The sequence below is a fragment of the Bos indicus genome, chromosome 1 (genome assembly GCF_029378745.1).
Source record: "Bos indicus isolate NIAB-ARS_2022 breed Sahiwal x Tharparkar chromosome 1, NIAB-ARS_B.indTharparkar_mat_pri_1.0, whole genome shotgun sequence".
Lineage (NCBI taxonomy): Eukaryota > Metazoa > Chordata > Mammalia > Artiodactyla > Bovidae > Bos > Bos indicus.
The window spans coordinates 103,648,297-103,661,430 of NC_091760.1; positions in this window are offsets into that span (position 1 = coordinate 103,648,297).

Below are 13,134 nucleotides of genomic sequence, written 5' to 3' on the forward strand. Positions count from 1 at the left end.
GAAGGAATGCATAGCTGGAAGCTAAAGACCTGTCCATTTACTTCTGTAAATAACACCAGTAGAGGTGTGAATGCTTACCTATGCAATTTAAAAGCCTTGCAACTAAAGGGCCAGAATGCCTTTCTTGGATTCCAATGCCTAGTCCTACCAGATGCTGTGCACTGTTGAAGATGTTGAAACACTGCACTTACTTCTGCCACTGTCTTTACTTTCCCCCTGATTAACTTTTGTCCAGACAACCCTCTGTATATGCTGTTTGGTCACTCTTTGTCACTCCCTTGATAAGGATTTTTTTTCACTATTATAATAGAAAGTTATTTCATTAGATCAGGCAAATAGCTAGATATAATCAGAGAAAAGGGGACACAGGCCAGATGGCAGGAAATCATACAACTTGAGAACAACAGGAATCCCTAGGCATATAAAGAAAAGCAGAAACCTCTGGCCTGACAGGAAACCATATATCTTGAGATGATAGGAGTCCTGAGTGAATGAATGCATGTGTGCTCAGTTGTGTCCAACTCTTTGTGACCATGGACTATAGGCCACCAGGCTCCTCTATCCATGGAATTTTCCAGGCAACCCACGGGGTTGCAAAGAGTTGGACATGACTAAGCGACTGAACTGAACTTACTTCACTGACCTCTGTGTCTTATCTCTGAATCTTTTCTGTTACAAGACAAGAACTTACTCTCTGATAACACTTGGATAGTATTCTCAGATATTTAAAGAAAAACTACCCATTTTCAGTTGTTTCATTTCCCCTTCCTCCACTCTTACATAATATTGATGTACATGCTTAAGTAAATGGAACCATAGCACAGAGGAAAAGAGTGTAATGTAATATTTCAAATAGTCAAAGTAACAAACTCACCTTTATAGTCCAAAAGCATCCAATAACATTTACAGGGCACCTACTCTATACATCAGGTGAATCCCCAAGGGAGGCATAGCCATTGTTTGAGAGAAGGTGTTTTAAACATAACTGTTTTTTTCTTTTTGTGTGTGTGAAAGTCATTTATGATACCTGGCAGTCTATGGTAACCATTAAATTTTATATCATTGAGTATGATTTTATTACATTTTGAAAGAATATTTGTGCTGAACATAGAAACCAGTTTTTTCTTCTAATGATCATTTTTGCTTGGAGTTAGTCATCACATTTCCTTAAGCAGAATTACATTTTTGTATTCCTTTTCCACACCATAATGGTTGAAAGAAACTGAAACATCAAAAATATTACAAAAGTACCTCACATTTGCTTTAGCACTACAGTTAGCTATTCACATAAATATAATTATAACATAAAATCCTCCATATTTCTCATATAAACTCAGTTTGGTTCAGTTCAGCCGCTCAGTCGTGTCTGATTCTTTGCAACCCCATGAATCGCCGCATGCTAGGCATCCCTGTCCATCACCAACTCCTGGAGTTTACCCAAACTCATGTTCATCGAGTCGGTGATGCCATCCAGCCATCTCATCCTCTGTCATCCCCTTCTCCTCCTGCCCCCAATCCCTCCCAGCATCAGAGTCTTTTCTGATGAGTCAGCTCTTTGCATGAGGTGGCCAAAGTATTGACGTTTCAGCTTCAGCATCAGTCATTCCAGTGAACACCCAGGACTGATCTCCTATAGGATGGACTGGTTGGAGATCCTTGCAGTCCAAGGGACTCTCAAGAGTCTTCTCCAACACCACAGTTCAAAAGCATCAATTCTTTGGCACTCAGCTTTCTTCACAGTCCAACTCTCACATCCATACATGACCACTGGAAAAACCATAACCTTGACTAGGCGGATCTTTGTTGGCAAAGTAATATCTCTGCTTTTTAATATGCTGTCTAGGTTGGTCATAACTTTCCTTCCAAGGAGTAAGATCTTTTAATTTCATGGCTAAAATCACCATCTGCAGTGATTCTGGAGCCCAAAAACAGAAACTCAAGTATGTAGTAAACTCTTAACAACTAAACAGCTTTTTTCTTACAGTGCAGGTTGGAACCCAACCACAAGAATTGTGATTTAATGAGCCTAATAGCATAGGTAGAGGTGCATTTTATTTTTACTATGCAATGACTATGTATCAGAAAACAAAGTTATAATAATAAGAGTTATTTTTGTTTTATTTAAGCATGCTTCTCCTCATTAAAAGATGTCAAAAACAAGTGGAGACAAACAATAGAAAGCAAAGAATGAGCATGTAGAACAACTCTGAATAATGAATACAATGCAAGTAAATGTGATAATGAAACAGTTGAATATTTATTGTTACTGGTAGCTTAGATGGTAAAGAATCTGCCTGCAATGCAGGAGACCTGTGCTCAATCTCTAGGTCAGAAAAATCCCCTAGAGAAGGAATAGCTACCCACTCCAGTATTCTTGCCCGAAGAATTCCATGGACAGAGGAACCTGGCAGGCTATAGTCCATGGGGCCCCAGAATTGGACATAACTGAGCAACTAATGCTTATAGATTCTGTATGAAGTCTATAAAAATGTAGAAAATGAAAGTAAAATTGACATGCAAAGGAAAATTTTTTTAAGTATTTGCTATCTTCATGTTAAATAGTGTCAAAATATATACATTTTTATGAATTTGGAGAGGAATTTTAAATCACATACCTTGGAGAATTTTGTTCAATGAAACACCAAATTTATTCATACAGATTCTATGCCAGTTGTCTTGAAAAGAGTATATGTATCTATTTATATTAGGATTATATATCAATAATGACTATCTAAATTTTCTAACAGAGTATGTATTTTTAAATATATCTATTATTCTTTGTATGTTATAGAAAATCAATACATGAAGACAAGAAACCATTGGTTTCTTTTCCAGAATCCAAGTTAAAATTACATGGTTTCACAGTTTTGTAATTAACGTTTAGCTGGTTTAATGGTTTTAGAAATAAATTCAATTAATAAAATATTGACATCTAACATTGGAAAAGACTCTGATGCTGGGAGGGATTGGGGGCAGGATGAGATGGCCAGATGGCACCACCGACTTGATGGACGTGAGTTTGAGTGAACTCCGGGAGTTGGTGATGGACAGGGAGGCCTGGTGTGCTGCAATTCATGGGGTTGCAAAGAGTCAGACACGACTGAGCAACAGAACTGAACTGAACATATACTAAGGACTTGTTGTATGTTAGTCACTGTTTAAGGCCTATAGGTGTGCACACCTAATTTACATCTCAGAACCATCCACAAAGTTATGCATCATTATCCAGATTTACTGATGTAGAAACTGGCACTCAGATTGGTCAAGTTAGTAGCATACAGGAAATAGACAATCTAGTTTTAATCAAGGTCTCTGAACCTCAGGCCATCTGATGGAGGGGGAGAGAAGAAGAGCTGTCCTACAGATATCCATAAACCGGTGGCTCCCATCTAAATTATCTTGTGTCTAGGGCAATAGAATTATTTGGCCTAAGTTTAATTATTGGCTGTTGGTATATAATTAAATCACATCAGTTCTCATTTATCTTCTAATCTGCTTCCCAGTGTCTAACAGGCACCACTGAAGAACACAAGCAGTAAAAACAATTATATGATTGATACTCTGGTCTGAAGACTAACCCTCAGCACCTCAATGTTTTGTGACAGAAAAGCTCTGGCATTTCACCTAGGCAATCTCTGAGCCGACTGCTTTTCCACCAATCCATTATAAACTCTTATCAACTAATCCAGCTGTTAGAGTTAATTTCCTTTTTGCTGATTTTTCAGAGGGTTGAGAAATCTGTCATCTAGAGTTGAGAGCCTCTGTTTATAGTTGAGAAAACCTATATTGGTTTTCTCTTCCCATCTACCCTCTACTTTGTGTTATCCTATGCTCATTTTACAGTTCCCAGAAATCCCCACTTCTGCAGGTTAGGCTGCAATCACTCCTACTTCTACACAGAACTGTTTTTTTTTTTAATCTCTTTTATAAAAACCACAACGTTTCTTTAAAGCAGGAGGAAGAGCTGAACTAAAAAGTGTTTAATTCAGAATATAAATGACCTAACTGAAGATGGCACTATCTCAATACCTTATTCTCGGGCATAAGTGGGAACTCTAACTAAATTTATAATCTATTTCTTTTTCCTACTGACTTCAGTGGGGTTAGCTAGTTTAGAACGTACATGCTGCTGCTGGTGCTGCTAATTCGCTCAGTCGTGTCTGACTCTGCGGCCCCATAGACGGTAGCCCACCAGGCTCTGCCCTCCCTGGGATTCTCCAGGCAAGAACACTGGAGTGGGTTGCTATTGCCTTCTCCAGAACTTACATATACACAGATATTTGCATTTACCATAGTACTTAGACATCACAAGCCACTTAAACTCATAAAGTCTTTGGCACTCTTTAAACTGAAAAGCCATTTGCCCTTAGCTGCCTCCTTTAGTCCCAGGGCATTGATTTTAAATTAATGAAGAATTATAATTTACTGTTAGCTTTTACAATTTCCAAACTCTAAAGTACATATACGTATCATCCAAGGGCTTTTGATCTTGACCTTTCTGGGAGCAAAGCTGGTATTTAATTGTAGAGTGGGTCTAAAAGCCTAGAGGTTAACGTGTACTATTTTCTTTTGTACCAGTTTATAGATGATCTGACTTACTAGGTACATTTATTTAAATATTTTTTAGATTTATTTTATTTTATTCATTAAATTATATTCAAAATTTTCTTAATTTCTAAAGAACCCAATGATGAGATAATAAAATAAAATAGTTTAATATAAACTATCTTTTGATTAGTTACAGGTTTAGTTTCACATTTCTTTTTTTAACTGAAAAACACTTATAAAATCAATTCAGTTCAGTTACTCAGTTGTGTCTCTTTGCGACCCCATGAACTGCAGCATACCAGGCTTCCCTGTCCATCACCAACTCCCAGAGTTTGTTCAAACTCAAGTCCATTGAGTTGGTGATGTCATTCAACCACCTCATCCTCTGTCATCTCCTTCTCTTCCTAAATTGGAAAGCCTTTTGCCCTTATAAATCATATTATGTTTAGTTTAATTGTGAACTGTTGTTTTGATACATACAATTCATAGATACAGTTTTCTGAAACTTTTCACAAACATCAAAGATATATAAAACAAGACTCTCAATCTAAATCTCTTCTCTCTTTCATTTTTCACATTTCTGTCAGATTTGTCTTTTTTGGAAGTTACAAACTGGATATTTCTATTGCTTTGAATTCGGTTTTGCATGGTATAATATAAAGATATTTTGGGGCTTCCCTGGAGCTCAGCTGGTAAAAAGTCCGCCGTTCAGGAGACCCCAGTTTGATCCTGGGTATGGAAGATCCCCTGGAGGAGGGCATGGCAACCTACTCTGGTATTCTTGACTGGAGAATCCCCATGGACAAGAGGAGCCTAGCAGGTTACATGGATCCCCAATCCATGGGGTTGCAGTCAGACTCAACTGAGCCACTAAGCACACAAAGATGTCTTAGCATGATCTAATGTCTTTATTTACTGTCATTACTCAATTTTCTCACATAATTCTTCATCTTTTTTCCCACAAATAATCCATAACCTATTTTTTTATTTTTTTCATAGATCTCCTTACTATTCCCCAAATCAACAATACCTTCTTATGCCTCCATTTATTTGTTTGTGCTGTCTTCCCTTCATGCAATAGACTCTCCTGCTTTTCTGGTAGTCAAAATTTTATCTTATTAAAAATGGAATTGAAAAAAATTTTGGAAGCTTTCTGTTTCTTATCTCTAAAATTATTTACTGTCTCTTCTACTCTTTTTATTTAGACAGCATTTATCACATTATAATTTCCTATACATGCATTTGTCTTTTCTTTTACAATATTTTCTGGAAAATGTGATACTATACCACTGTCATCTGAATCATTTGATTATGTAACAAATACAGATTTAGAAACCCCACTCCAGAGAACTACCCTCATCCAAAGGTGGTGGTGGGTAATAACTGAACTGTAAGTAATTACTCCAGGTGATTCTTACATGCGTTCAAAACTGAGAAGCACCACCCTAGATGTTGTGCTGCTTGAGAGCAGAACCGTTGTTTGGTTCTTTGTTTACCTCTAATAATTTACCTCTATAGAGGTAATAACCTAGAGAAAATAGCAATTAGGTTGTATAGGAAAAACCTCACTCTTCCCCCTGTGTCTCTTTTACTCCCACCCTACAGCTATACTCACAACACTTTTTCTTTTTTTAGATTGAAGGATAATTGCTTTACAGTATTTTGTGGTCTTCTGTCATACATCAACAAGAATCAGTCATGGGTAAACCCATGTCCCCTTCCTCCCACCTCCCTCCCCACCACACCCTTCTAGATTTTCACAGAGCCCCTGTTTGAGCTCCCTGAGTCACACAGCAAATTCCCATTGGCTATTTATTTTACATATGGTAATGTAAATGTCCATGTTACTCTCTCCATACATCTCACCCTCTTCCTCCTGCCATCCCCCTGTGCCCATAGGTCTGTTTTCTATGTCTGTTTCTCCATTGCTGCCTTATAAATAAATTCATCAGTACCATCTTTTTAGATTCCTTGTATATGTGTCAGTATACGATATTTATATTTTTCTTTCTGACTTACTTCACTCTGTATAATAGACTCTAGGTTCATCTATCTCATTAGAACTGACTCAGATGCATTTCTTTTTATGGCGGAGTAGTATTCCATTTTACATATGTACCACAGGTTCTTTATCCATTCATCTGTCAATGGACATCTAGGTTGTTTCCAGTTTCAGCTATTATAAATAGTGGTGTAATAAATATTGTGGAACATGTGTCTTTTTCAGTTTTTGTTTCCTCAGGGTATATGCCTAAAGGTGGGATTGCTGGGTCATATGGTGGTTTTATTCATGGTTTTTTAAGGAATTTCCATACCATCTTTCATAGCTGTAATTGTTCAAGGCTATAACAATTTACATTCCCACCAGCAATGTAAGAGTGTTCCCTTTTCTCCACACCCTCTCCAGCTTTTATTGTTCTCACAGCACTTCTGATATCAAATGTGTGTGAGGTTTCCCATGCCAAGCAATTCTATGACACCAGCTGGGTGCTAACAATGTAACTCATTTCTGACACTATCTACCTGGAGATAGTTTCAGATCCCACAGGTTAAGGCCTCAGTCCCACAAACTGCTCCACCTCAAACTCAGATGCCAATTGCAATTTCCAGTTGTCAATTATGATTCTCACTTACAGGTGGGAGTTCCCATGACCTGCACCTTAGGTTCAGTTAATTTGTAAGAGCCATTCTCAGAACTCAGGTAAACAGTTTTCCTATTGTCTATGATTATTATAAAGGAATATAATAAAGGATATACAAATGAACATCCATATGGAACAGATGAGTGGGATAAGTTATGTGGGAAGGGCTTCACAGTTCCCCCTGAACACACCAGCTCCTCCGTAACACGGAAGCTCTCTGATCCCTATACTTTGGGGATTTTTATGGAGGTTTCATATATAAAAATGTTTGAACATTAACTCCATTTCTAGCCCCTCTCCTCTGACTGGATAATAGAAGGTAGGGCTGAAAGTTCTAAACTTCTGGTGACTTGGTCTTTCTGATGACTGGCCTCATTCAGGAGCCTGCCCAGAGTTGCCTCCTTAGAGCAAAAGACACACTCTATTACCCAGGAAATACAAGGGTTTTAGGAGGTCTGTGCCAGGACTTGGGAATATATACAATATATACATTGGTATGATAAACTCTCAATATGTCATCCCTGAATGATTAGGATTATAAGACCATAAAAACAATGTCACATAACCCTTTTAGTGCTTTGCTAATAAAAGGTATTTAGCAGTAAACTAGGAATTTGTTTTTATGTATTCATTATAGCATTCATCAGTGATCTTCAGGTCTCTTTGTTGTTGTGAAGGCCTTTGAATTAAAGAGAATTAGAGAACCGATAGATGTTGATCCACTTGGCCAGAACTCTCTTCCTGTTATCCCACCATGGGGCCCCTGGGATACCTTGGAGGCTAAATGGGATATAACGCATAGATTCAGACATTGAGAACTCTTGAACAGTAAAGATTTCAGTGAATCATCAAGCTTATGTTTAGTTTACAGACACATTTTATCTAATGAAAATGGAATAAAAATAATGCAATATTTTTAGACCATGCATTTGAATATTTTTAAAATGTGTTTTTCAGGTTTGAGTGATTAAACAAATAAAAACAACAGTCTCAGCTACTTCACTTCCTTCATCCCTTGCTCCTCCCAGTAGTTCCTTTGCTTCATTGCAGTCTGGCAACTTTCTAACACTAAGGGGAGCTGTTCCTCCTACTTTCTAAGCATAGTTTGACAAATAAGATGAACAAAGATTTAAGGAAGGGCATGGCCAGTTTACTACTTGCCCATAGTTCATGATTTCCTGTACTTATTATTTACTTTGATTCTTAAGTTAAGGCCTTGCTCTGACTGCTAGATTTTAGCTCCAATATGGGAATACATACCATCTGCCAAGATATTGATTTCTTGTTGTAGCATGGCTTTGTAAATTCAAAAGTAAACAAGGTATATTTTTCAAGATTCTTGTATTTGGATCCTAAACTCTTAATCATTCAATCTTGAGAACCATAAATAGTTAAGCATAAACTTTGAAACTATGTTATAGTTTTAAGTTAGAGTTTCAGGGAATAAAGTATTGAATCAGTAATTTCAAATATATGTATCCTTTTGTGTGAAGTGTTTAAAAATGACTTTTTTTTTTACACATTGGTTTATTCTAGGCATATGTAATTCTACTGATCCTGAACACCCTCACAGCAATTGTCTCAGGACACCTCTTTCTAGCTTCTTATTTTTTTCCCCTAATTTTCCATTTTCCAAAATATGAAATGCAAGGCTGAAATTAGCCAAGGAAGTGTGTGTGGAATTTGGATTTTGTATTGACTTTAAAAGATGTCTGAAGTGAATGACTAAGATTGGAAAAATAAGTAGGGTGGATGGGAGCTATTCCAAGCAAAATTTCAAAAACGAATCTTAGACTTTAATAAGTATGCTCAGAAGGAGGGGGCAGTGACCTTCTTTATTAATCAAAACAGGATATATGTTAAAGAATAGTGAGGCATAAGACATAGATATATGTGGTACAAGATCAGGTAGATTTGGGCACAGAACTTTATATATGGTATGAAAGTGAAAATATAGGCTCTAAAAGAGGTAGGGGTAATTGCTTGATATAGGTGTAAAATTGAAAGCTGAGACTACAAGTATTAAGTCACTTATCTAAAGGTCTGTGATCATCGTTTCTGTGCTGCACGCTCTCTCCCATGCTACATCATGGGGAAGAAGAGGGATGGAGTGAAGTACCTGCTTGGTTAAACGATCCAGATTTGAACATTCTAGTATTTTAATTTTGGAAGGTCAATATGTTGACTCATAGTTTCCTCAGTAAAAATGTTTTATGCTACCCATTCCTATGATTGTCTTGTGATTAGCATTCAAGAATTTCTTTCTCAGAGCTAGGTATATAAATAGAATCCTATGATGATAAGCTATTGTCCCTGAGAGGTAGGTATTCTGCTGTTTTGTCATATAATATCCTGAACTTTATCTTAGACCTTTGAGTTTCTCACAAAGTCATATATTTATTTATTTCAACCAAAATAGAGTAATTAGTTTTATAATATGTGGCATTTTACTTTAATAGTTCCAGCAATAGTAACTTGTATGATAGTAAAGAAGCAACCTAGTGTAGTATGAGTGTTAATTCTGATGATAAATTTTTATTCCTCAAATCTGATATTGAACTTGGAAAATGCAAAATTTCAAATATTTTTAAGATAGAAGACATAGTGTTTATATTTGAATCTTTTAAATTTACTATATTTTGTGCTCGGTAAAAAAATTGATGACTGAATGAATGATAGCATGAGTGAAATTATAGTTTGGTTTCCTGCTCTGAATGGTTAGACCTAATCAGAGTAAAAAACTTTGATTTGCTTTCACTATCCTTTGTTTTTAAGTAAATGAACTTAATATCCTTTTTAAGTAAATGAACTTAATATTATAGCTTCATAATTATTATTATAGCTTCATAATTGCAAGTCTTACAAACATCTAAAATTTAATTTGCTCAACACTGAACTCTGGCTTCTAAAACCAACATTATATCTGTTCCTCTGTCCATTTTCCACTTGACAGCAAATGGCTTCTCTGTGTATACTGCTGTTTAAGTCACATCCCTGAATGTTGGACATGGCAAGGAAGGAGAATTAGAGATAAATACAAATCAACTTCTAAATTTTGTCAGTTTTATAAACAAGATATAACTGTCATTTGGTACTTTTCCATTTCCTTTGCTTTATCCTTTAAAAGTCACTCTGGTCCCTACCAGGCTTTCTTGCTGATATCTCTACTCTCTACATTGCCATCAGACGACCATCATCTTCAATCTGTTTTTCCACACTGATATTTTCAAGGGACAAATCTCATCATGCCACTTATATACTTAGGTTCTTTCAACTATTTCTCATTGCTTTTATAAAAGGATCCTTGACATATAAGAAACAAGGAAAGAAAGGAAGGGAGAGAGGGAAGAAGGGAGAGAAAAAGAAGGTAAGAATGGAGCAAGGCAGAGAGGATGGAGGGAGGAGAAAAGAAAGGAAGGAAAGAAGGGAGGGAGCTAGGAGATGGTTTACATGAACTTGACTTTAGTGACGAAAACAATCCCATCTTCTTCTATACATCTCACTTCTTCTCATTATGTCTAAGTTACATTGTATTTATATCTAATTTCTTCTCAGCTTTTGATTGCATTATCTTCTAAATTTAAAGTGTTTTTTATTACTCTTCTCTTCAACTGGTTACTTTTACTTTCTCAGACCATTTAGCTTCCTTCTAAAGGTCTACTTACCCTTTCAAATCTTACCCCTTTATGCAACTTCAAGTATCATAAATACTTATCTTCCACAGTACTTATCACAATTATATTTTAAGTCAACTGCATGATTATCTGATTAAATGTGTTTCCGACAGAAGATTGCAAACTGATATATACACTCCCATGTGTCAAATAGATAGCCAGTGGGAAGCTGCTGTATAACAGAGAGAACAGTGTTCAGTGATGACCTAGAGTGGTGAATGGGGGGAGGGTGGTTGGGAGGGAGGCTTATGTGGGAAGGGATGTATATGTATAATTATGGCTGATTCACACTGTTGCACAGCAGAAACCAACACAACATTGTAAAGCAATTGTCCTTCAATAAATAAAAAGTAAATGTAAAAAGATTGAAAACTGTATGAAGACAGATACACTATGTATTTGCCATTCTTTTCTCCAAATTTTTGCTGATGCCTCACACATAAGAGCCTTTGAATAAATATAATTATTGTTTTCTTTAGAAAAGATGGTAGTGACTGCAGTCACAGTGGTTGGCAATAGTAAGGTTAAAGATATAGAACTAAACTGGAAAAAAGGTAGTAAAGTGGCAGAGATGTCCTGATCCAAGCTTATTTTTCTATCTATAAGTCAAGAGATAATATCAAATGCTGGTATCCTTTACTACACAGTAAAGTTCCCCAAAGTATTACCAGGGAATGATTTAACATGCTTTAGAAGTATACACTCTAAAGACAGACTAAGCAATGAGTATTCCTGAAAGAAAAATCTTAATATCAAAATATGATATATACAACATATCATGCCTTATAACAGTGTTTCTTAGATTGTGGTTTCTACCACCTGAAGAAGGACAACCTACAGTTCTTGGTAAAATATAGATATGTGTCCTGCCACAAACATATTTGATGGGATGTTCAAGGAGGAGAGAGCAAGCACAGTTTTTGGAAGTATCACAGATGATTCTTACATTTGCAATACTTGAGAAAAAGCAGTTGCTTACAATAGTTGAAAACTGACTCATTAGGAAATCTAGCTACCACATTATAAATAACTATTAGTTAATGAAAACTTGAATGCTGAACTCCTCAGTAATTATCCCATAAAAGAATGGAAACAACACAGACTGATTAAAAAAGGAAATAGAGAATGCTATCATGTCATAAATGCAAGCACTGTGGTAGAAAAGTGACTATAAAATACTGATGAACTATTGACCAGTCATAAAGAGGAAGATAAAAGCAAAGTATCTAAACATGGAGAAGTGCCTGTCTGCATGTCAACGAAAAGAGCTTCAATATTGACAACATTCGTGAGTTACCATCAACTAAAATGCCTTTTCCTTTTTTACCATATCAAAATTATAATCACTGCAATTTCAGAGAAAAGAAACAGGTTTATTTTTCTGCTTTCATAATTATATTTTCTAAAGAGCAAAAAAGTACACTTTAGCAAGGTGATTCTAAATACAGATTTTGTGATCATTAAAGGCTAGGGTACTGTGGCCACCTGCATGAGGCCACCAAAAGTTGAGTTGTTTGGGAACTCAATTGTTTGGGGTCTGAATTTCATGTCGTTGAAGGTTTCCCCACACAACCATTGTTCATGATGAAATAATTCTGGAAAAATGTGATATTTCCATTCTAGACTCTTTTACTTGGTAGCTGAGTCTTGCTAGAGAAAATTACACTGGAATGAAAATTAGTGGCATGACAAATTTATGGTTTCCAACTTAAAGTAGAATCCAAGAGTATTCAGCAAACTATTATCATGGCATTTCACACCATAAAAAGGCAACAACAAGATACATCAAAAAATGAACAAAAAAGATGTGTTTATATCCACAACACTTCTCTTTTTTTTTTAATTTTATTTTATTTTTAAACTTTACAATATTGTATTAGTTTTGCCAAATATCGAAATGAATCCGCCACAGGTATACCCGTGTTCCCCATCCTGAACCCACCTCCCTCCTCCCTCCCCTACCCTCCCTCTGGGTCGTCCCAGTGCACCAGCCCCAAGCATCCAGTACCGTGCATCGAACCTGGACTGGCGACTCGTTTCATACATGATATTATACATGTTTCAATGCTATTCTCCCAAATCTCCCCACACTCTCCCTCTCCCACAGAGTCCATAAGACTGATCTATACATCAGTGTCTCTTTTGCTGTCTCGTACACAGGGTTATTGTTACCATCTTTCTAAATTCCATATATATGTGTTAGTATACTGTATTGGTGTTTTTCTTTCTGGCTTACTTCACTCTGTATAATAGGTTCCAGTTTTATCCAT